We start from the raw sequence: 26,294 nt of genomic DNA on the forward strand, positions 1-26,294 counted from the left end.
GTAAACAATGGAGATGGATGGATTGGATACTAGTATACAATTATGGACGGACTGCCACGGTTAGGTGGTATAAAAAAACCACGGTTAGGTGGTATATATTGTAATACAATTATGGATGGACGGACTGCCTGCCGAGTGCCGACACAGAGGTAGCCACAGCCGTGAACTACCGCACTGTACACTGGTTGATAAAGAGATAGTAGTATACTCGTAACAACTAGTATGACTGACTATGACGGTATAAAGAATGAAAAAAAAACCACGGTTAGGTGGTATATATTGTAATACAATTATGGATGGACGGACTGCCTGCCGAGTTCCGACACAGAGGTAGCCACAGCCGTGAACTACCGCACTGTACACTGGTTGATAAAGAGATAGTAGTATACTCGTAACAACTAGTATGACTGACTATGACGGTATAAAGAATGAAAAAAAAACCACGGTTAGGTGGTATATATTATAATACAATTATGGATGGACGGACTGCCTGCCGACTGCCGACACAGAGGTAGCCACAGCCGTGAACTACCGCACTGTACACTGGTTGATAAAGAGATAGTAGTATACTCGTAACAACTAGTATGACACTATGACGGTATAAAGAATGAAAAAAAAACCACGGTTAGGTGGTATATATTATAATAATACAATTATGGATGGACGGACTGCCTGCCGAGTTCCGACACAGAGGTAGCCACAGCCGTGAACTACCGCACTGTACACTGGTTGATAAAGAGATAGTAGTATACTCGTAACAACTAGTATGACTGACTATGACGGTATAAAGAATGAAAAAAAAACCACGGTTAGGTGGTATATATTGTAATACAATTATGGATGGACGGACTGCCTGCCGACTGCCGACACAGAGGTAGCCACAGCCGTGAACTACCGCACTGTACACTGGTTGATAAAGAGATAGTAGTATACTCGTAACAACTAGTATGACTGACTATGACGGTATAAAGAATGAAAAAAAAACCACGGTTAGGTGGTATATATTATAATACAATTATGGATGGACGGACTGCCTGCCGACTGCCGACACAGAGGTAGCCACAGCCGTGAACTACCGCACTGTACACTGGTTGATAAAGAGATAGTAGTATACTCGTAACAACTAGTATGACACTATGACGGTATAAAGAATGAAAAAAAAACCACGGTTAGGTGGTATATATTATAATAATACAATTATGGATGGACGGACTGCCTGCCGAGTTCCGACACAGAGGTAGCCACAGCCGTGAACTACCGCACTGTACACTGGTTGATAAAGAGATAGTAGTATACTCGTAACAACTAGTATGACTGACTATGACGGTATAAAGAATGAAAAAAAAACCACGGTTAGGTGGTATATATTGTAATACAATTATGGATGGACGGACTGCCTGCCGAGTTCCGACACAGAGGTAGCCACAGCCGTGAACTACCGCACTGTACACTGGTTGATAAAGAGATAGTAGTATACTCGTAACAACTAGTATGACTGACTATGACGGTATAAAGAATGAAAAAAAAACCACGGTTAGGTGGTATATATTATAATACAATTATGGATGGACGGACTGCCTGCCGACTGCCGACACAGAGGTAGCCACAGCCGTGAACTACCGCACTGTACACTGGTTGATAAAGAGATAGTAGTATACTCGTAACAACTAGTATGACACTATGACGGTATAAAGAATGAAAAAAAAACCACGGTTAGGTGGTATATATTATAATACAATTATGGATGGACGGACTGCCTGCCGACTGCCGACACAGAGGTAGCCACAGCCGTGAACTACCGCACTGTACACTGGTTGATAAAGAGATAGTAGTATACTCGTAACAACTAGTATGACACTATGACGGTATAAAGAATGAAAAAAAAACCACGGTTAGGTGGTATATATTATAATACAATTATGGATGGACGGACTGCCTGCCGAGTGCCGACACAGAGGTAGCCACAGCCGTGAACTACCGCACTGTACACTGGTTGATAAAGAGATAGTAGTATACTCGTAACAACTAGTATGACTGACTATGACGGTATAAAGAATGAAAAAAAAACCACGGTTAGGTGGTATATATTATAATACAATTATGGATGGACGGACTGCCTGCCGACTGCCGACACAGAGGTAGCCACAGCCGTGAACTACCGCACTGTACACTGGTTGATAAAGAGATAGTAGTATACTCGTAACAACTAGTATGACACTATGACGGTATAAAGAATGAAAAAAAAACCACGGTTAGGTGGTATATATTATAATACAATTATGGATGGACGGACTGCCTGCCGACTGCCGACACAGAGGTAGCCACAGCCGTGAACTACCGCACTGTACACTGGTTGATAAAGAGATAGTAGTATACTCGTAACAACTAGTATGACACTATGACGGTATAAAGAATGAAAAAAAAACCACGGTTAGGTGGTATATATTATAATAATACAATTATGGATGGACGGACTGCCTGCCGACTGCCGACACAGAGGTAGCCACAGCCGTGAACTACCGCACTGTACACTGGTTGATAAAGAGATAGTAGTATACTCGTAACAACTAGTATGACTATGACGACGGTATAAAGAAAGAAAAAAAAATACCACGGTTAGGTGGTATATAATTATACAATTATGGATGGACGGACTGCCTGCCGAGTGCCGACTGCCGACACAGAGGTAGCCACAGCCGTGAACTACCGCACTGTACTGTGTCTGCTGCTAATATAGACTGGTTGATAAAGAGATAGTATACAACAATATACTACTATACTGGTGGTCAGGCACTGGTCACCACTAGTCACACTGGCAGTGGCACTCCTGCAGCAAAAGTGTGCACTGTTTAATTTTAAATTAATATAATATTATGTACTCCTGGCTCCTGCTATAACAACCTGCAGTGCTCCCCAGTCTCCCCCACAATTATTATAAGCTTTTATACATTGATGTGCAGCACACTGGGCTGAGCTGAGTGCACACAGACTGAGTCACACTGTGTGACTGCTGTGTATCGTTTTTTTCAGGCAGAGAACGGATATAGCAGAGAACGGATATATTAAATAAAAGTTAACTTAACAACAACTGCACTGGTCACTGTGGTAAACTCTGTCTGCACAATCTCTCTCTCTTCTAATCTATTCTAATGGAGAGGACGCCAGCCACGTCCTCTCCCTATCAATCTCAATGCACGTGTGAAAATGGCGGCGACGCGCGGCTCCTTATATAGAATCCGAGTCTCGCGAGAATCCGACAGCGTCATGATGACGTTCGGGCGCGCTCGGGTTAACCGAGCAAGGCGGGAAGATCCGAGTCGCTCGGACCCGTGAAAAAAAAAGTGAAGTTCGTGCGGGTTCGGATTCAAAGAAACCGAACCCGCTCATCTCTAGTTTCTACACGCCTGCTGCCTCTCTCTCTGTCCCTATGTCCCTGCTGTCTGTCTCTACACTCCTGCTGTCTCTATCTGTACCTACGTCTCTGCTACCCCTCTATCTGTCCCTATGTATCTGCTGCCTCTCTATTTGTCCCTACATCCCTGCTACCTCTCTCTGCTTTTATGCCCCTGCATACTCTCTATCTGTCCCTACATCTCTGCTGCCCGTGTTTGTCCCCATGTAGCTGTTGCCTCTCACTGTCCCTATGCTCCTGCTGCCTATCTCTGTTTCTATGCCCCTGCTGTCTCTCTCTCTCTGCCCCTACATCCCTGCTGCCTCTCTATCTGTCCCTAAGTCTCTGCTGCCTCTCTCTCTGAACCTACACCCCTGCTGTATCTCTTTTTCTACACTCCTGCTGCTTATCTATCTGTCCCTATGTCCCTGCTACCTCTCTTTGATTCTACGTCCCTGCTGCCTATCTATCTGTCCCTACGACCCTGATGACTCTGTTTTGTACACCACTGCTGCCTCTCTCTCTCTCTCTCTCTGCCCCTACATCCCTGCTGCCTCTCTATCTGTCCCTAAGTCTCTGCTGCCTCTCTAACTGTCCCTACGTCTCCCTCTCTATCTGTCCCTATGTCCCTGCTGCCTCTCTCTCTGAACCTACACCTCTGCTGTCTCTCTCTCTGTTTCTACACTGCTGCTGCTTCTCTATCTGTCCATATGTTCCTGCTGCCTTTCTCTCTTTCCCTGCTGTCTTTCTCTGTTTCTACACCACTGCTGCCTCTATCTGTACCTACGTCTCTGCTACCCCTCTATCTGTCCTTATGTCCCTGCTGCCTCTCTATTTGTCCCTACATCCCTACTACCTCTCTCTGCTTTTATGCCCCTGCTGACACGCTAGCTGTCCCTATGTCCCTGCTGCCTCTCTTTGTTTTTACACCCCTGCTGCCTCCCTATCTCTCCCTACATCCCTGCTGCCCCTGTGTTTGTCCCCAGGTCCCTGTTGCCTCTCTCTGTCCCTATGTCCCTGCTGCCTCTCTCTGTTTCTATGCCCCTGCTGCCTCTCTATCTGTACCTACGTCCCTGCTATCTCTCTCTCTGTTTCTATGCCGCTGTGGCCTCTCTCTCTCTCTCTGTCTCTACATCCCTGCTGCCTCTCTATCTGTCCCTATGTCCCTGCTGCCTCTCTCTCTCTCTCTGTCCCTATGTCCCTGCTGTCTCTCTCTCTCCATTTCAATGCCCCTGCTGCCTCTATCTGTACCTACGTCTCTGCTGCCCCTCTATCTTTCCCTACATCTCTGCTGCCTCTCTATTTTTCCATACATCCCTGCTCTCTCTCTCTCTGCTTCAATGCCCCACTGACTATCTGTCCTTATGTCCCTGCTGCCTCTATATCTGTCCCTATGTCCCTGCTGCCTCTCTCTGTTTTTACACCCCTGCTGCCCCTTTATCTATCCCTATGTCCCTGTTGCCTCTCTCTGTCCCTATGTCCCTGCTGCCTCTCTCTGTTTCTATGCCCCTGCTGCCTTTCTATCTGTCCCTACATCCCTATCACTCTCTCTCTCTCTGTTTCTACGCCCATATGACTTGCTATCTGTCCCCATGTCCCAGTTGCCTCTCTATCTGTCCCTACATTCCTGATGACTCTCTGTTTTGTACACCCCTGCTGCCTCTCTCTCTGTCCCTACACCCCTGCTGCCTCTCTATCTGTGCCTATGTCCCTTATGGCTCTCTGTCTGTTCTTATGTCTCCATCTCTATCTGTCCCTACGTCCCTACTGCCTCTCTGTTCTACACCCCTGCTGCCTCTCTATCTGTCCCTACGTCCCTGCTGTCTCTCTCTCTCTCTGTTTATACACCCTGCTGCCTCTCTATCTGTCCCTATGGCCCTGCTGCCTCTCTTTCTGTCCCTACGTCCCTGCTGTCTCTCTCTCTCTCTGTGTCTATGCCCTTGCTGCCTATATCTGTACCTACATCTTTGCTGCCCCTCTATCTGTCCATATGTCCCTGCTGCCTGTCTATTTGTCCCTACATCCCTGCTACCTCTCTGCTTCTATGCCCCTTCTGACTCTCTATCTGTCCCTGCTGCCACTCTGTCTCTGTGTCCCTGCTGCCTCTCTCTGTCCCTATGACCCTGCTGCCTTTCTCTGTTTCTATGCCCCTGCTGCCTCTCTATCTGTCCCTACATCCCTGCTGCCTCTCTGTCCCTTTGTCCCTGCTATCTCTCTATGTTTCTACCCCCTGTTGCCTCTCTATCTGTCTCTGCTGCCTCTCTATCTGTCACTACATCCCTGCTACCTCTCCTCTGTTTCTCCTCCCCTGCTGCCTCTCTATCTGTCCCTACGTCCCTGATGATTCTCTCTGTTTTGTACACCCCTGCTGCTTCTCTCTCTGTCCCTACATCCCTGATGCATCCCTATCTGTCCCTATGTCTCTGCTGCCACTCTATCTGTCCCTATGTCTCCCTCTATAACTGTCCCTACGTCCCTGCTGCCTCTCTGTTTCTACACCCCTCCTGCCCCTCTATTTGTCCATATGTCCTTGCTGCCTCTCTCTCTGTCCCTACGTCCCTGCTGTCTCTCTCTCTGTTTATACACCCCAACTGCCTCTCTATCTGTTCCTATGTCCCTGCTGCCCCTCTCTCTCTGTCCCTATGTCTCTGCTGTCTCTCTGTTTCTACACCCCTGCTGCCTCTATCTGTACCTATGTCTCTGCTGCCCATCTATCTGTCCCTATGTCCCTGCTGCCTCTCTATTTGTCCCTACATCCCTGCTACCTCTCTCTGCTTTTATTCCCATGCTGACTCTCTATCTGTCCCTATGTCCCTGCTGCCTCTCTCTGTTTCTATGCCCCTTCTGCCTCTATCTGTCCCTACATCCCTGCTGCCTTTCTGTCCCTACTATATCTCTATCTGTTTCTACACCCCTGCTGCCTCTCTATATGTACCTAGATCCCTGCTGCCTCCCTATATATCCCTACATCGCTGCTACTTCTCTCTCTGTTTCTATGCCCCAGCTGCCTATCTGTCCCTACATCTCTGCTGCATCTTTATCTGTCCCTATGTCCCTGCTGCCTCTTTATCTGTCCCTGCTACCTTTTCTGCTTCTATGCCCCTGCTGCCTCTATGTGTGTCCCTATATCCCTGCTGCCTCTCTATCTGTCCCTATGTCCTTGCTGCATCTCTCTGTTTGCACACCCCTGGTGCCTCTCTATCTTTCCCTTCATCCCTGCTGTCCCTATATCTGTCATTATGCCTCTGCTGCCTCTTTCTGTCCCTACATCCCTGCTGCCTCTCTGTTTCTATGCTTCTGCTCCCTCTTTCTGTCCCTAAGTCCCTGCTGCTTATCTCTGTCCCTATGTCTCTGCCGGAACACTCTCTCTGTCCCTGCCACCACTCTCTCTGTCTCTATTTTCCTTCTGCCTCTTTCTGTTCCTACGTCCCGCTGCCTTTCTCTTTGTACCTACTGCATCTCCATACGTCCCTGCTGCCCCTCTCTCTGTTTCTATGTCCCTGCTGCCTTTTTCTGTCCCTAAGTCCCTGCTGCCTTTCTCTGTCCCCATGTCTTTGGTGGCTGTCTCTCTCTCTCTCTGTGTTTATGCCACCACTCTCTGTTTCCCTGATGTCCCTCTCTGTGTCCTTTTCAACACTCCCTGTCTCTATGACCCTGCTGCCATTCTCTCTCTCTAGAGGTGAGTTTGGGGGGCCCTTTAAAAATGTTGCTATTGGGCCCACAAAGTTCTAGTTATGCCCCTGAAACTAACCCTAATCCTCCCTTGTGGGTGCCTAACCTTAACACTCCCTGGTAGTGCCTAACTATAACCCTCCCCAGTGAAGCCTAACCCACCCAGCTTGGTGACTAAGCCTAACCTCCTCTTTTAAGTGCCTAACCCTAATCCCCCTTCCTGGTACCTAACCATACCTTTGCCGCCCCTGCACCCTAAGCTTAATAAGCGAGATTGCGTTCTGCTGAAAGAACAATTGGAATTCCGGTCATTGGTATTTTGATGCCAGGATCCTGACCTCTGTCAGGATTTTGCCGGCGGTCTTATGCTGTCACTTGGGATTCCAGCATCGGTATTTCAACTGCCGGGATCCTGTCTGGCAGCATTTTAACTACATTCCCATTAAATAAATGTTCTCATTCATGTTGGACAGATGACATCCTATAATGTGAACATTCAAGTTTGAGAATGACAAACTTTTGTTAGGCGCGGTGGCTCTCGCCAGCGCCCGACCATTGCTAAGCAACGGTCCCGGCGCGTCACGTCCGCCGCGCCTCCTCCTTCTCCCCGCTCGGCGCCTGGCAATGCCAGGACGCTGTGCGCTCTGAGCCGCTGGGTCCTTGGCAATGGGGATTCCACAGGCGGCCCGCGTTCCCCATTGCCATATAAGTAAATTATCACCTGGCAGCATGTGGTCGTGCAGCAGGGCAGCTGTATGACATTATAAATTTAGGTGCTCTTTAGCTATTGGTGCAGATACCTCTTATATTCTCCCTCAGTGCACTGACGCCGGTGATAGCTTCCTATGAGCTGTTCCTGCTCTGGAGAATTCCCTGTTCGGTGTTTTGTGATCTGGTCTACCTTGTTCCATGGTCCTGAATCCTGGTGTTCGGAAGCCGGTCGTTGGAGTCCTTCCAGCCCTCCAGTCGGTAGAAACCTGTCTTTGATCTCGGGGTTCTTGTTCACCTGCGGTTGTTCCTCCCAGTGTTGTGAGTAGCGGCTTTTGCCGCATCTTGCGGCCTAGGCCGTGATATTCTTTTGTTATACTTGTTGCTGGTGTTTTTGCGGAGGTTTCCGCCCTAGCTGTCCTCCCCGGTACACAACAGTGCCATTTAGGGTGTGGACAGTATTACCTTTGTTGTCCTTTTACTTTGGCGGCAGTGCCGCATATACGTTTTGTTTGAGTTTAGTAGTAGCCCCTAGCTCTGTTCTTTATTTAGTTAGTGGTCCCATTGTTCTCACCCTATCTCAGTTTACGCCTTGTCTCCAATTAAGACCGGGGGGCATCGGAGTTGGGCAGACTTAATCCGCTCTTCAAACGCGGCTGCCGTGGGCCCAAGAACACATAGTCTCACAGGCGTAGACTGACCACGTGGGTGGAACAATGGTGTTAGGTTCCTAGGGGTTGCTGTTGAACTTCGTTAATTACAGCGTCACGTTTCTGTGCTCTCAACTAACCCACTCAGTATCTTACGTTCTGAGCACAGAGTACGTAACAACTTTATTTACAGAAAATTATTTTGTTACCACACTCTAAATCTGCATTATAAATGCTCTGTGCAGGTAGTATATGCATCGGGTTTACCTGATTACAGAGTTTATCCAGCCAATTCACTTTGGCATGTACAATATTGGTTAAGTGTTCCAGATCAGAGCCTTATATATAGCGGGTATACATATTCTATGATTTTTTTTCTACATATGTCCAATTAAATATATAGGTGTACACTGCTTTCTGAGATCATACTTTTTTTTACATTTGCATTTTTCTTAATACAGTATTTATATATGTTGCTTTATCACCTGATCCCTAACCCCACTAACCATAACCCACCTTTCATGAAGCCTGACCCTAACCCTTCCCCCGCCAGTGGCAAACACAGGATTTCTAGAGGGGGGGTTCCAAATGTAATCCACTGTCTGCCACTCTGCAGAACATGGAATACAGTATTAATATGTAACACTATAGATGGTCTATAGTATAGATTGTATCAAACATTTAAATAATATAAATAAGATAAGTGGTCATGAAAAGGTTAAACATACTAGAATAAATAAATATGCAAACACAATGGAACCAGTACTGCACTTTCTAAACACACATTCTCCCACCTCATGAGAAGGCTTTTCTTCCTGGTAGCTACTCTGTGGTTCACTGCACTGAGTGAGTGCTCAGATCCACACACAGCAAACTTGATAGAAGAAGCTGCTACCACTGGGCATGTGTAGAAGCTCTGCTCTGTCTTTTAACTTGCATGATGTGGTAGCAGCTCTAGTAATCATATTATATGCCGTTGTTAATGTCAAAATTTGAGCCACTTGCCAACAGAAGGGAGGTTTCCAGGCAACTGGACCTCGCCCCCTGCATTTGCCTATCCCCCCCCCCCCCTCCCCAGCGTAACCCTAGCCCTCCCTGTTGTTGCCTAATCCTAACCCCACCCCCTTTCCACAGTCAAACCTAACCCTCCCCGGGAGTGCCTAACCCAACCTCCCTCCCCGCAGTATAACCTTAACCTTCCCACCCCTGCAGCCTAACCCTCCCCCACAGCCTAAACGTGGCTTACCTGTGTAGAGTCTTTGCAGTACTTCATCCGGGATACCGGCACCAGCATTTGGATCCATGCTGGGATCCCGGTGTCGGTATTCTGAGCAGTGTTGGCATTCCGAACACCGGGGTAATGAATGCATCCCCTCCCAGGAATAGGTGTGCCCTTATTCCTTTCAGTGAGAGGATTCCTAACACTACATGTAATAGGATATTTTGTATGCTCCTTTACAGACATATGCAATCTCTGATCTTTATGCTCTAAAACACAGGTTCTCAAACTCAGTCCTCAGGACCCCACACAGTGCATGTTTTGCAGGTCTCCTCACAGAAACGCAAGTGAAATAATTAGCTCCACCTGTGGACCTTTTAAAATGTGTCAGTGAGTAATTAATACACCTGTGCAGCTGCTGGGTTACCTGCAAAACATGCACTGTGTGGGGTCCTGAGGACCGAGTTTGAGAACCCCTGCTCTAAAAGGTACATTTAAAGGGGCAGACATACTTTTACATATTTACCAATGTTTGGGCTGCTTGGCAGCATGAAGATGGGACTCACCATCATTTTAATATTACTAATATAGCGCCTAATTCAGATCTGATAGCAGCAGCAACTTTGTTAGCTAATGGGCAAAACCATGTGCACTGCAGGGGGTGGTTTTGCCCATTAGTTAACATATTTGCTGCTGCGATCAGATCTGAATTAGGTCCATAGTGGGGACCTGTGTCATACAGGCATATTCTGTATACTGCAGCCATTTAGTCATGACCACATATAAATTCTTGCATATTGATTAGGATCTGATGGGTGTGTAGAGAAAATCTACAGTAACTACAGTAGCGAGACAGTCATTAGGTTGACCACATATTGTAGACATGCATTAGGCCGACAGGATCAAAAGGTCGGCAGGTAAAAGTTAGACAGTTTTTTGGGTGTCATTTTGAATGTTTCATCATATTTGACCGCAATCAGTGTAACCATGTACCCTCATGGGCTCACGTCACTTGCCACCCGTCGAGCAAGGTAGCATGCTCCACTACCACTGTGCTCGCCTCAGGTTACTAATCCCAATCATAGTACACGTGCAGGACCATTTTTAGACAATATGGCTCCTGGTGCGAACAGTAAAAATGTGCCCCCACCCCCAATATTTTAAAAATTTACCACACTGAGAGACATTTACGTGTGACGAAGCCATGCGTGGCTAAAGGGGATGTGGCCTCATTACAAGGGGCGTGGCCTCCCAGTGAGTTTAATTAATTCTGTGTGAGAATAATTGTGCAGCATTCACAATCCTCATAGATGCCTGCTTCAGTTCAGGACCCAGGACAGCTTTATCTCCACTGTCCTCTGAGGCTCTAGGGGGATATTCAGATCTGATCGTAGACAGGGCCGGACTGGCCCACAGGGGAACAGGGGAAACCACCGGTGGGCCCTATTGCCTGTGGGCCCTCCTCCTCTTCTAGGGATCAGGTTCCAGACTATTCTAGTGGACTGGATTTATGCATTATACATATGTTACATTATACTTCACATGAATATTGGTTATTGTATATTTACCAAGGGGCACAGAACATGTACTCTGTAATGGTTAGACAAACCTCTGTGTTGGCTGGCCATGCCCCACTGGAGTGTGGCCACACCCTTAAGCATGGGCACCTACAACAGCATCCCCCCGGTGGGCCCTTCATGCCCCTGTCCGACACTGATCGTAGATGTGCTAACTTTAGCTGTGATGTGAATGCCTCTGCCTGAGTGACAAGCATGGGCGTTCTCAGGGAGGGACAGGGGCGTAGGTGGGAGCATGTTGCCCCCATTTTCTGGTAGTGGCGAGACTAAGGACTGCGGCAGTGTCACAGTTTCCTTGGCATCTCTGGGTACCCTGTGAATGCTAGTCTAAGTAAGGTCAGATTCACTCGGGCTGCAGTCGCAGATGAACATCGCGGCGATGGTAGCGATGTTTATCCTGAACCGTGATTGCATCGCAGTTTGTAACAATCGCAAGTGCAGGCAGGAGGCGGTATGTACAACCTTCTTCATTTGGATTCCTAAGGATTGTAATGCGAAACTGCTAAGAGCAGCTTTGCAATTATGAGCCACCCTAAATAAGGCAACATGTCAGGATCCACGCATCAGTATTCCAAGCAATGTAGGGATTCCGGCATCACTATTTCATCTGACGGGATCCTATCTGGATATCCCCAATTGGCACAGCTTGTCACTAAAGAAGAACAATGCCCCAGAAATGATTAGGTCTGAATGGCAGCATCACTTTCTAGCGGGAGAAATTAAATTATTGTTAAAGGACAAACGCTGAAGTTTATTTCCTGGTAACATAGATTATAATAATTGCAGAATGGTGGTAAGATGTGCATCCATGTGGTAGGGAATACAGATTCTAAACTCCACTGGGGCAGGTACTGATGTGAATATAATTTATGTAAATATTCTCTAAAGTGCTGTGTAATAGTGTGTACTTTATAAATAACTGTTAATATAGTGATATGCAGTAATAAGTTACCAGGGAAGTCTTAACAGCATTGTAGGCCTTGGGCAAAGTAATTCACTTGGGCCCCTACCCACGCATTCATAGCATGCCCTCCTGCAGTCCCGCGCTATTTCTCCACATGCTTTCATACAGCGAATTGCTGTAAGCACTCTGATTAGTAGATAGTTCCAGACATCCACCAATCAGCATGCTGACAGGGATTCACCGTCTGGCTGCAGGCTCAGAGGCAGGTAGAGAATGCTCCACTTTGGTTGGTGGATAGATCCAGCTATGCACCAACCAGCATGCTGACAGGGATTCGCTGCCTGGCTGCAGCCTAGGAGGCAGGTAGAGACAGTGTGTAATTTATAATCAGAGCAACCATGCAACATTCTCTACCTGCCTCCAAGAAGCTCTGGAGGCAACAGCCCAGCTCAAAGGCTCCTAGAATCATGGGGTCCTGGGCAGCTGCCCATTGACCCCATATGTAAAGATAACCCTGTAAGTTACAAGTGGATGTATTGGTGAATGTAACAGCACATATTTTATACTTGCAGTAGGACAAACTTAAAATTAATGCAGCCTGTACAAATATACTGTTAAAATGTCATTTTAAATACAATTTCCCTTTAATAGAACAATGTTGCTACATGATGTATCTTTTAATTCATTATTGCATATTTTCTGGGGTTTTACATGTGTGTTTATTATTCTGTTTCTGATAATGAAAGACTGGAAACATTCCTGACAGCTGAGCTAGTCAGCCAGTTGGCAGAGGAGCTGGTTGGATGTGAGTTATTTCCCTATATTCAATACAGAAAAGTTAGTATGTTGTACATATGCTTCAAATTGTGTAATGTATTCATTTAAGCAGAAATACATACCTACCCACTGTTTCATGTGACCATTGCAAATATATTCATAGAGATTAACTACATTTTAAATCTGCTCAGTGATATATTGCTCTTATTACACTTATCCTTATTACATTTTTCCTGTTTAATTTTGCCCTAAGTGTTACCATTCCCAGGGCCGGTGATAGGGTGATTGGCGCCCCCTGGAAACTATAAAAGGGATAGCTTGCATCAAAAAGGGGTGTGGTCTCACAAGGAAGGGGCGTGACCACACAATAGTACTCCCATTTAAAATGCCCCCCCCCCCCCTGATAGTGGTGCTGCTTACACATAATGCCCTCAGTAGTAGCACAGCTTACACATAACGACCCCAGTAGTGGCGTAGCTTACACATAATGACCCCAGTAGTAGCGCAGCTTACACATAACAAACTCATTAGTAGCGCTGCTTACACATAACGAACCCAGTAGTAGTGCCGCTTACACATAACGACCCCATTAGAAGCGCCGCTTACATGTAACGCCCCCAATAGTAGCACAGTTTACACGTAACGCCCCCAGTAGTAGCGAAGCTCTACACGTAACGCCCCCAGTAGTAGCACCACTTACACATAACACCCACATAAGTGCATTTTATTCACATTTTGCCTCCCCCGCACGCATACATAAATACACACACATACATACATATATATACACAGACTTTCTCACTCACTCTCCCTTCACTTACTTAACCCAGTCTGGCTGGCAGGATCTGGAGCAGCATGTCCTCCTCTGTGGCACTGCAGTCTGCTGGTCCCATGTAGCTCCTCCCCCTCCACCTGTGTAGCTCCGCCCACTTTTCAGTCTTTCGATAATGCTGTCACCAGAGGGAGGGGAGCCTGGAGTGGAGGCTTCTTCATTCATGCTGCAGACGCCGCTGCCTGTCACTGTGACAGGCACAGTAGTCGGCAGCAGGGGAGGCCGGGCGGCGCAGCAGCAGGGATGCAGAGCAGGGAGAGCAACTCTCCAACCTGGTGCCTACCTGCTTTGCATCCCTTTGCTGAGCGGGTAGCGCCGGGTCTGACCATTCCAATCCCAGGTGTGGTATGTTAGATAGAATAGACTTACGTCTACAGTGTCTAGGTTGACCACTATTCATCGACAGTAAGTAGATCAACATGGTTTCTAGGTCATCAGGGAATCTAGGTCGACATGTACTAGGTCGACATGAAAAAAAAAAACATGAGATTTTTTACATTTTTTTTGTGTTGTTTTCTTCGTAGAGTGACCGGAAACCCCAATTAGTGCACTGTGTCACTCGCATGGCTCAGGCAAGGTGCCTTGCTGTGCTCGGCACAGGCTACTGTTCCCAATTGTAGTCCACGTGGATCGTAAAGTATGAAAAAGTTAAAAAAAAATAAAAAAATGTGAAAAACTCATGTCGACCCTTTGTCATGTCCCTGTCGACCTAGAAACTATGTCAACCTACTTACTGTCAACCAATAGTGGTTGACCTAGGCAGTGTCGACCTAAGTGTTGTCGACCTAAAGACCGGATCCCCCTATCCCATACACATCATGAAGCGCAATACACTGACTGCCATCATCATCGCAACTCCATGTATAGGCTACATTTAAAAATAAAATGTGCATTGACAGGTGTAGTGTAAAATATAATTATATGAAGTGGTGAAGCAAAATCTTGTCAAGACTGTATTGCCAGAATGTTGCAAATTTGCAATAAAAAGAGTTTGTGCTAATACAAAACTCAATTTGCCTAAAAACTGCACCTCGATTTCAATCACTCTAATATATTACTGAGCATTTTACAAGATACACAATGGGAAATGCAGGATTTCTAGAAAGGTGTTTCCAAATGCAGCCCATAATCTCCCAGTCTGCGGAACATTGGAGCAAGTGCGGGAGTCGTGGGGAGCAGCAGAAAAACCTAGTAACAACCCTGGACATTGTTTTTTTTATACACTGGCTACTTAATGATGGTCTATACTAAAGGCTGTATCAAACATTTAAATAATACAAATAAATGGTCAGGAAAAGGTTAAACAAACCATAATAAATAAATAAATACACAAACATAATAGAACCAGTACTGCTTTTCTAAGCACACATTCTCCCACCTTATGGTAAGGTTCCTGTCTCCTCTTCCTGCTAGCTACTCTCTGGTCCAGTGCATTGATTGAGGAGTCAAATCCACAAACACAGCAAACTTAGAAGCAGAAACTGCTACCTCTGGACATGTGCTGCAGCTCTGCTATGTCCCTTAAACTACATGATGTGGCAGCAGCTCTAGTGATCGTATTGTATACCATTGCTATTTTTGTCATCATTTGAGCCACTTGTCAAGAGGAGAAAGGATTCCGGTCATCTGGAAACCCCCCTGCATTTGCCTATGATACAGTAATCAAAGTAAATTAGTAATACTGTGGGATACTATTATTATTCTGTGATGATGCTTATAGATGTAGACATGCTCATTGTGGCTACATCTAGAAACGAATGCGCCTTGTTTGCTGAGAATGCATGCACGTCTCCCATGCACATGCGTCTTAGATACATTCGTGCCCCATACAAAGTATATGGGGCGGCAAAAATCGCAGTTCAGCGCAGTCAGGTGCAGGCGCATAGGTTGCATTGGGGGTGCCGGCAATATGTAGCCACGATGAGTGTGGCTACATATGTAACTCCATAGGTTCTCAAACACAATCCTCAGAACCCCCAAACAGTTCATGTGTTCTAGGTCTCCTCACAGAAGTGAAATAATTAGCTCCACCTGTACATCTGTTACAGTGTGCAGTGCCAGATTAAGGTCCTGATGGGCCTGGAGCTGAAATTAATAAAGGGCCTATTGTGGGCTGCCGCAGGGGGTGTGACTACTGATATGGGGGTGTGGTCTGTGCCGTGAGGTGCAACTAGCACCAAGGAGGGCATAGCTACCCACTTTCCTTTACCCACTTCAATCTCCTTCACCTCTTTGCTTAAATGAACTTTTTACCTGTCTAAAGAAAAACAGCACAAAAAACACAAACTATGGATGGTTTATTAATAAAATAAAATTAGTGTTATTGAGGTTAGTAATACTCTGGAAACACAAAAAAGGCCCAAATTATGTGATTCTAGTTTTTTTGTCAATTTTTGGCTGAATTACAAAACCAAAACCAGTCACAGCATTTTCGGCACACCTCAATATTTTATCAACATGCTCTGGTGCCCGTCCAATGAATCAAACAACATATGGAAGTGGTGGTGTCACTCAGTCTTTCAATCAGGCAGAAGTAACAGCAGACACGGGGCCTGATTCAGAGTTGCAAGCAAAGGTAAAAAAGAACACAACTGGGCCAAACCATGTGGGGCTGATACAACATGTGCAGAGAGATTTAGATTTGGGTGGGTTGTATCCCACTAATACTGGACAGCTTCATTTTTACACTGCAATTTAGATTATAGTGGTAAATGTATTACCCTCCGGTATGGAGGAGAAGCAGTATCAGTGCACGTTATAGCTCAGATAGAGCCCCTGTCCATATCGGCACTGCTATCTAACAGTTTCCACAGCTGCAGGTGGCGATACCCATACACCGCAGCAGAGATAGAGTTGTCCCTGGCTGTGGCAGGTGCCGGCTCCGGACTGCGTAGGGGATCTCGCGTGAGTCTGAGATACCGCGCATGCACAGTGGAGCCGGCCGGGCAGGGAGACACAGTGCGTCAGCACTGAGCTGATGCTCAGGGGAACATCGCCGGAGGAGGGAGCACTAGGCAGAAAAGATGTTAATACATCTTGTTGATGTCACTTCCTACTTCGCCTAGTTAATGATGTGAAGCAGGAAGTGTTAGAGTGGCATGTATAATACATTTAGCCATCAGTTTGGACACACCTCACACTTTCCTACTAAAAAACAGTTGGGATTGGCAAATCAGGTATTTTTTTAACATGTAATTTCCCCGATTTCTCAATGGATCACTGATCGGCAGATCAGCGGTGCCGACGGATTGGAGAATCGCTTGCCGTTGATGTATGGGGGGCAGTAACTTGCAGGAACAGTGTGTAGCTGTTCAAATAATAGGGCTGTTCTAATCAGAGTGTAACCGCTTGACCAAGGTCTGCTAGGAAGGATCAGTCTGTGTGGTCACATTCAGATTATGTAGCCCCTTGTAACCAATAGCTCCAGTTCACCTGGCGCTGATTGGGGGAGGTCTCAGTCTGTTTGTGGTATGGTAACCTCAGCATCTTTTATTTAAACCTGAGTGGTTTTAAATAAAAGAAATGAGTGTGGTGTGCTGCGCTCCTTTACTGGATAATTATTTGGGCCAGATGTACTAAGCCTTGAAAAGTGATAAATTTCACGGTGATAAAGTACCAAGCAACCAGCTCCTAACTGTCATTTCTCAATCCCAGCCTGTAACATGGCAGTTAGGAGCTGGGGTGTAGTATGAGTTGCCGGCGGCCGAGTCCTCGGCGGCCAGCATACCGGCGCCGGGATCCCGATTGCTGGCTTGCCGACAGTGGGGTGAGCACAAATGAGCCCCTTGCAGGCACAGTGGCGCGCGCCGCGCTATCTATTCTCTCTCCAGGGGTGTCGTGGACCTCCAAGAGGGAGAAAAGGTGTCAGTATGCCAGGTGTCGGGATTCCGTCACAGGTATACTGTGCGCCGGGATCCCAACAACCGGTATACTGAATACCACCCAGGAGCTAATTGGCTGGTACTTTATCACCGTGAAATGTATCACTTTTCAAGGCTTAGTACATCTCTCCCATCTCTGTGTGTAGATAGATTTATTTATGACAGCTCCCAGCGACGATCGTTACTTTCATTAAACCACACAGCGGAATCTGTTGTTCACATTACACCGCACAGCACTGTCACATTACAACGCACTGCGGCATCCTTTATGCACATTAAGTCACCCAGCAGCATTTGTTACTTACGTTACACCGCCCAGCGATGTCCGTTAGTCACATTACAACGCACAGTGGCATCTGTTATTCACATTACACCACCCCGCAATGTCCATTATTCATATTACACTGCACAGCAGCGTCCATTATTCACAATACAGCGTACAGCGGCGTCACATTACACCCCACAGAGGCATCCGTTATTCCCATTACACTGCACAGAGGCACCCATTGTTCACATTATGCGCACGACAGCGTCCGTTACTCACATTACACCGCACAGTAGCATCACATTATTTACATAACAGTGTACAGCGGCATCACATTACACCCCAAAGCGGCATCCTTTATTCCCATTACACTGCACAGAGGCATCCGTTCACATTACAGCGCACTGCGGCATCCTATATGCACATTACGTCACCCAGCAGCATTCATTACTCACATTACACCGCCCAGCGGCATCCCTAGCTCCCATTATATCGCACAGAGGCATCCGTTATTCACATTACAGAGCACAGTACCGTCACATTACAGCGCCCTTCAACATCCGTTACTCACATTACAGCACCCAATGATGTCTGTTACTCACATTACAATGCTCTGCGATATCCGGTATTTACATTACAACGCCCAACAGCATCCATTACTCACATCACACTGGACACCGGTATCACATTATTCACATTACAGCACACAGCGGCATCTGTTACGCACATTACACCGCACAGTAGCGTCACATTATTCACATGACAGTGTACAGCAGCATCACATTACACCGTCCAGTGGCATCCGTCACACCATACAGCGGTGTCACATTATTCACATTACAGCGTAGTCACATTATACCGCAGAGGCGTCCATTACTCGCATTACACCGCACAGAGGCGTCCATTACTCACATTACACCGCACAGAGGCGTTTATTACTCACATTACACCGCACAGAGGCGTCTATTACTCGCATTACATTGCACAGAGGCGTCCATTACTCACATTACACCACACAGAGGAGTCCATTACTCACATTACACCATGCAGAGGCGTCCATTACTCACATTACACCGCGCAGAGGCGTCCATTACTCACATTACACCGCGCAGAGGCGTCCATTATTCACATTATACTGCACAGAGGCGTCCATTACTCACATTATACTGCACAGAGGCGTCCATTCCTTACATTATACTGCACAGAGGCGTCCATTCCTACATTATACTGCACAGAGGTGTCCATTACTCGCATTATACTGCACAGAGGCGTCCATTCCTCGCATTATACTGCACAGAGGCGTCCATTCCTCACATTACACCGCGCAGAGGCGTCCATTACTCACATTACACCGCGCAGAGGCATCCATTACTCACATTACACCGCGCAGAGGCGTCCATTACTCACATTACACCGCACAGAGGCATCCATTACTCACATTACACCGCGCAGAGGTGTTCATTACTCACATTGCACCGCGCAGAGGCGTCCATTACTCACATTACACCGCGCAGAGGCGTTCATTACTCACATTACACCGCGCAGAGGCGTCCATTCATCACATTACACCGCGCAGAGGCGTCCATTACTCACATTGTACCGCACAGAGGCGTCCATTACTCACATTACACCGCGCAGAGGCGTCCATTACTCATATTGTACCGCGCAGAGGTGTCCATTACTCACATTACACCGCGCAGAGGCGTCCATTCATCACATTACACCGCGCAGAGGCGTCCATTACTCACATTACACCGCACAGAGGCGTCCATTATTCACATTATACTGCACAGAGGCGTCCATTACTCACATTATACTGCACAGAGGCGTCCATTCCTTACATTATACTGCACAGAGGCGTCCATTCCTACATTATACTGCACAGAGGTGTCCATTACTCGCATTATACTGCACAGAGGCGTCCATTCCTCGCATTATACTGCACAGAGGCGTCCATTACTCACATTACACCGCGCAGAGGCATCCATTACTCACATTACACCGCGCAGAGGCGTCCATTACTCACATTACACCGCACAGAGGCATCCATTACTCACATTACACCGCGCAGAGGTGTTCATTACTCACATTGCACCGCGCAGAGGCGTCCTTTACTCACATTACACCGCGCAGAGGCGTTCATTACTCACATTACACCGTGCAGAGGCGTCCATTCATCACATTACACCGCGCAGAGGCGTCCATTACTCACATTGTACCGCACAGAGGCGTCCATTACTCACATTACACCGCGCAGAGGCGTCCATTACTCACATTGTACCGCGCAGAGGCGTCCATTACTCACATTGTACCGCACAGAGGCGTCCATTCCTCACATTGTACCGCACAGAGGCGTCCATTACTCACATTGTACCGCACAGAGGCGTCCATTCCTCACATTACACCGCACAGAGGTGTCCATTCCTCACATTACACCGCACAGAGGCGTCCATTCCTCACATTGTACCGCACAGAGGCGTCCATTCCTCACATTACACCGCACAGCGACGTGTATTACTTACATTACACCGCACAGAGGTGTCCATTACTCACATTACACCGCACAGCGACGTGTATTACTTACATTACAAAGCCCAGTGTTAGCCGATACTCATTTTACATCGCCCAGCAACATCTGTTACTCACAGTACACCGCGGGCGGGGGGTGACGTGAGTGGGGTGTGCGGGGGGGGGGGGGTAGGGGGGGAGGGGAGTGATAGTACTGCTCTATCACAAGAGCACTTTGTTTGTAGGCAAAGGTCAGAGAGGTTAGAGAAGACTCATACTCACCAATCCTGCTGGATCCACCGCAGCCGCACCGTCTCTTCCTCCGAGGTATGCGCGATTACGTCAGTGGAGTTCGGCGTGCAGACCTCTTCCTGACAGCCGGGTGGTGTGGGGGCAGGAACTCTTCACCTGTTAGCGGCCTGCGGCCGCAGCGCACAAGGCAACGTACATTAAGTTAGTGACGCGTGGGTGGGGTAGGCGGGGCCACAGATGACAGGCGGCCACACACACCAATCAGCCCACCGGTTCTCTCCTTGGGAGGAGAATGCAAGTACAGAGCCACAATTAATTTGCAGTGCTGATCAATAGAATTCCTGTTCTGGCACCAGGGCTTTTGCCGGGAAGCCTGGTGATGAAGCTCCTTCAGTTAGGGCTAAAAAAAAATGTCTTCATCTCCCTTCCTGACATTGGAATACCTGTCAGCAGCGGGACTCACTTACCAAATGCTGCGAGGAGGCGTGGCCTAATGCCGCGAGGGAGGCCGTGGGAGGCGAACATGAAAAAAACTTGATTTATCATGTGCCACTGATCGGCGCTGCAGCTGGGGGGTGAGGGGGGTCCGGCTGGTGTTGGTGATGCCAGAGGGGGCGGGCACTAGGGTGCGCTGCAGGCTGCCGTAGCAGGAAAAAAAAATTCCTGTTTACAGCAGCAAAGACATTTGCAGATTCCGTGGGCCTATTTTTTAGGGTGGGCTTGGAGCTGCAGCTCCATCAGCCCCATTGTTAATCCGGCCCTGACAGTGTGTCAGTGAGTAATGACTACACCTGTGCACCTGCTAGATGACCAGGAAAATGGGAACTGTTTGGGTTCCTGAGGACTGAGATTGAGAACTGTTTAAATCTCCTATATAATTGCCCAGATCTGTCACTCTATGACTGTGTGGATAACGCTGGGCGTGGCTAGGAGCTCTCATTGGGTTAGCAGCAGGTCTATCACACCCACTCCACAGCTGATTGGACGAGAAACGCCTTCCCACACAGGTTACATCCAAAACGCCTTCCCACACAGGTTACATCCAATGGGAGGCTCTGTCCTTTGGCTGCTGTGTGTTCCCAGAACAGGATTAACATTGGGGCTGATGGAGCTGCAGCTCCAGCTACACACACCAAAATAGGCCCCCTGCATCTGCAGCAACATACCCTCCAATAATTTACACATAAAAAGCGATACAAATTTGCAAAGGGGCGTGGCTACGGGTACAGAGACGTGGCCACGCCCCTTCTATACTTTCAATGGAAGTTTGGAGAGCCAAAAATCAGTACAGACCATAAAAAAAGGTCCTGTACCTGCCAAAAAGGTACAGCTGGAGGGTATGCCACTGCATCTGCAGCAAGTCTCTGCGCTGTAGATAGGTGGGGGGGAAATCCTTTTGAAGCAGCATCCTATGCCCTGCTGCTAGTCCGCCTGCCCCCTCTGGCATCAACAATCCCCACTCCCTAGCCATGGCGCAGGTGGAGCAAAAGCTGCTGCAGCCACCGGCATAAATGTGTATGAAAGTTGCGCAGCGGAAGGCTTTCATAGCCCTCCCTGCTCCGCATACTCTCTGAGCCCTGGAGCCTCCCCTGCGTGTGATGTCACAGAAGTGCCTCCCCGCCACAGCTGCGCCCAGATCCCCAGAGGACCTGATTCCACAACACAGCACCTGGGCTGCCGGCCTGGAAGCCCCAAGATGGCTAATGTAACTAATAGAGTGGGTGATATCATGGACGGTAATGTCTGGACGCTGAATCAATGTAAAAGGTGACAGTGCTGTGCAGTGCAGTGGGTGTGCAGTGACACTGACACTGCACAGCACTCTCACCTTTTACATTGATTCAGCGAGTCAGTGAGTTCTGTCAGCCGGGTTCACTACGATTTGCCGGCGGCCGGGCTCCCGGCGACCAGCATACCGGCGCCGGGAGCCTGACCGCCGGCTTACCGACAGTGTGGCGAGCGCATATGAGCCCCTTGCGGGCTCGCTGCGCTCGCCACGCTACGGGCACGGTGGCGCGCTACGTGCGCCACACTATTTTATTCTCCCTCCAGGGGGGTCGTGGACCCCCACGAGGGAGAATAAGTGTCGGTATGCCGGCGGTCGGGCTCCCGGCGCCGGTATGCTGGTCGCCGGGAGCCCGACCGCCGGCATACTGAAGACCACCCCTGTCAGCCAGTCACTATTGTTAGTGCTGGTGTCCCAATGCACCTCTATACAGGGAAGTAGACGCACTAAATAAACTACAGCTCCCAGCAGCCATTAACGCAGGAGCATTCTGGCCCTTAGGGCTGCTGGGAGCTGTAGTTTATTGATTGCATCTTCTTCCCTGTAATGCGGTTCGTTGGGACACCGGCGCTAACAACAGTGACTGGCTGCTCTGCGAGTCTTCAGGAGAGCCACTGCCAAAGGGAGGACAGCAGCTGTGCCTCCAGGACCCATCTGCGGCACCCCCACACACCCCCTCCAGCACCCGCGGTGGCTCCGGATTCTCTCCAACACCCGCAGCACCCCCAGACACCAGCCACTCCCTGTCACGCCGCACCACCCCCTCCCCCACCCGCAGCCCCCCCACAACCACTCCTCCCCCAGCCACGGTGGCTCCGTACCCCCACCCACGTCACTCCCCCAACCACAGCACCTACTAGGTGATTCATCAGGACCTGCGTGCGCTGTTCACGCTGTTGCAAGGGGCTTCAGCCCCTTAACCATCGCACGCCCTTTGTCTGTGCAATATTTAACCACTCACACAATTATGATTGGAGGTAATACTCCATATAATAGAAATATTGCATGCCACAAGGGTGTGCAAGGGTTAAGGGGGTGTAGCCCCTGATGACGGTGTGAAGAGTGCCCGTAGGTCGCGATGAATTACCTAGTGTTATAGTATTTTGCCTGTATTGACAAAACAGCCTGTATTTATCACTCAGACCATAAATGGTTATGGAGGACTTTCGTTAGTGAGTAAAATCTTCACAGATATGAACATGTAACTAACTACCACCCCCTAACACTTGAAACAGTTGCCTTTTATTGGAGAACATTACATTAAACAAAACTATGGTGACGATTTCTCCAAACTTAAGGGCCGTATTCATGGCCCGATTTGGGAGAGATGTGTGCAGGCCAATCTAGCACCAGCGATAGCGATGCGCGGGCTGCGCATCGCTATCGCTGTGAGGGGTACACACTGAGTGATCGCTGCTTAAAATCTAAGCAATCTAGTCAGATTGCCTAGATTTTAAGCAGCGATCGCTCCATGAGTACCCCCCTTTAGAGACAGATAAAGAGGAGAGAGATACAGTGAAGTGAGATATTGGGGGGAATTCAAATGTTTGAAAAGTTGGATGGGTGTCTGTTTTCTCCTGTCTATTAGATAGGAAAAAACAGACACCCAACTGACTTTTCAAACATTTGAATTCCCCCAAAGTGTTTTATATATAATCCAGCTCTAAGCAAATCCTGAAGGGTCAATTTATATTCTCACTTTTCAGATGCTGCAACTGTGGCTTAGTGCAATAAAATCCACTTAGACAAAAAAGACAATTGGAGCATATGTAATAGGGTCTGAGTTTGCCGGAGTTGCAGGATGCCAGCCGATCCTGGATGGTTTTTTAAAAGTAGCAATAATTTACAAGGCAAAACCTGGTTGGTTTTGCCTTGTAAATGATTGCCCCTTTAAAAAAAAAAAGCAAATAAATATATATAGAAAAATATAATACTCTAATTAAATAATATCACAATAAAAGATCATTCATTTATAATTTAAACAATACAATCATATAAAAGAAATTGCAGTCCTTCTAAAAAATATTTTCTGGTTATATTTGCAGTTTTGTGATAATCCAATCCTTCTATGGGCCTGGTGTTACATAGTTCATATAGTCAGAAATGTATTTGTGGAACTAAAAGTCCCATGTATATAACTTCACTGTATGAGCTCACTGCAGATATAAATGCATATGTGTGGAACCCGTGCTCTAATAGCAGTACAGCCAGGCAGGTCACTTCTGCACTAGCAGGTGGCTATGTCCCCTCGCCCATGCTTGGTGAGAGTGTTGCCTCCGCTGCAGTTGTTACAGATGCCTCGGGTCTAATCTCCTATCACCCGCATTGTGGCATCTACTCACGTTGCAGCCATGGCTTGTCACTTGGGAGTCAGATGGAATATATAATGTCCACTGTGCACACCAGACAAATACAGTCCTAATACTGGCAACCAATAACATGAGAAGCCTGACGCATTTCACCCACCTGCAAGTGGGCTTTTCCAAAGAGAATGCATTTGGACAGTAGTGAAGTCCTTTTATAAAGAAAACAGGATAATTCCCTATGGCTTCATTTAATATGTTCCACCTGTACACACAGGTGGATGAGTTAGAAAGACAACTAATCCAATGTATGCTTAGAAAGCCAAAGAAACAATACATAATAAAATACAATGTGTTACAATATTGCTGACTCCTGATATCTTTACATGATAAAATCTCTCTATAGATGAATATTTCGATTTTTTTTAACTAAAGAGATATCAGGACTCAGCGATATTGTAACACATTGTATTGTACAGGTCTGTTTCTAGCCAATTTGGCTCCCAGTGCAAGATTAAAAAATGTGACCCCCCCCCCCCCCCCCCCACCACCACCACCACCATTGTCATAACAAAAAAAAGTACCCCCCATATAGATTTTAAAAGAAAAAGCTAGGCGCACGCGCTCCCGGCAAGGGGGCGTGGTCTTGGTAAAATGGGCGTGGCCTCATCTGATACCCTAGTTTTTGACCTTGCACCAACAGATCACGGCGACCACAGGAAAAACATAAAAAGATTATATTATGCCATACACCGCAATGCCCTTAATACATTAAATCCCCATTTTACACATTACGCAGGCAAGTGTCCCCATTTTACACATTACGGCAGGCAAGAGTCCCCATTTTACACATTATGGCAGGCAAGAGTCCCCATTTTACATATTACGCATGCAAGAGTCCTCATTTTACACATGATGGCAGGCAAGAGTACCCATTTTACACATTACGGCAGACGAATATCCCCATTTTACACATTAGGCAGGCAAGTGTCCCCATTTTACACACTACGGCAGGCAAGTGTCCCCATTTTACATATTACAGCAGCCAGAGTCCTCATTTTACACTTTGCGGCAGGTGAGTGTCCCCATTTTACACATTTCGGCCGGCAGGCAAGAGTCCCCATTTTACACATTACGGCAGGTGGCAGAGGAGGGGGGGAGGGGGAGAGTGAGTGAGAGAGAGAGAGAGAGAGAGAGAGAGAGGGAGAGACTTACATTTGAAGCAGTTCTTCCCGCTCTTCGGCCCACCTCTCCCTCATTGACGTCATTGCGCCGGCCCTTCCTGTAGCTTGGCTCCCCCTCCTCCCTCCTCTCGAGTACCCAGCTCAGGGGGTGGAGTATCGCGGAATGACGCGATTGCGTCGTGATGTCACGACGCATACATGTCATTCCGCAAAACTCCGCCCCACGAGCTGGGTACTCAGGAGTCGGGGGAAGCAAAGAATACCAGAAGTGCCGCGGTGGGTGTGGTTGCACGGCTCGCCCGCCGCAAGAAACGGCACTGGTATTGTATTATATATTCTTTCTATGGTTTTCTAAACATGCATTGGATTAGATGGCTTTCTGATA

The 26,294-nt window shown here is 47.6% G+C and overlaps 1 protein-coding gene across 15 annotated transcripts in view; it reads left to right on the forward strand.

Annotated features, from left to right (window-relative positions):
• PRG4 (proteoglycan 4) overlaps positions 1-26,294 on the forward strand; it is a 137,463-nt gene that overhangs the window by 13,083 nt on the left and 98,086 nt on the right. The window lies entirely within an intron of this gene.

The sequence above is a fragment of the Pseudophryne corroboree genome, chromosome 9, assembly GCF_028390025.1.
Source record: "Pseudophryne corroboree isolate aPseCor3 chromosome 9, aPseCor3.hap2, whole genome shotgun sequence".
In the NCBI taxonomy this organism is placed as follows: domain Eukaryota; kingdom Metazoa; phylum Chordata; class Amphibia; order Anura; family Myobatrachidae; genus Pseudophryne; species Pseudophryne corroboree.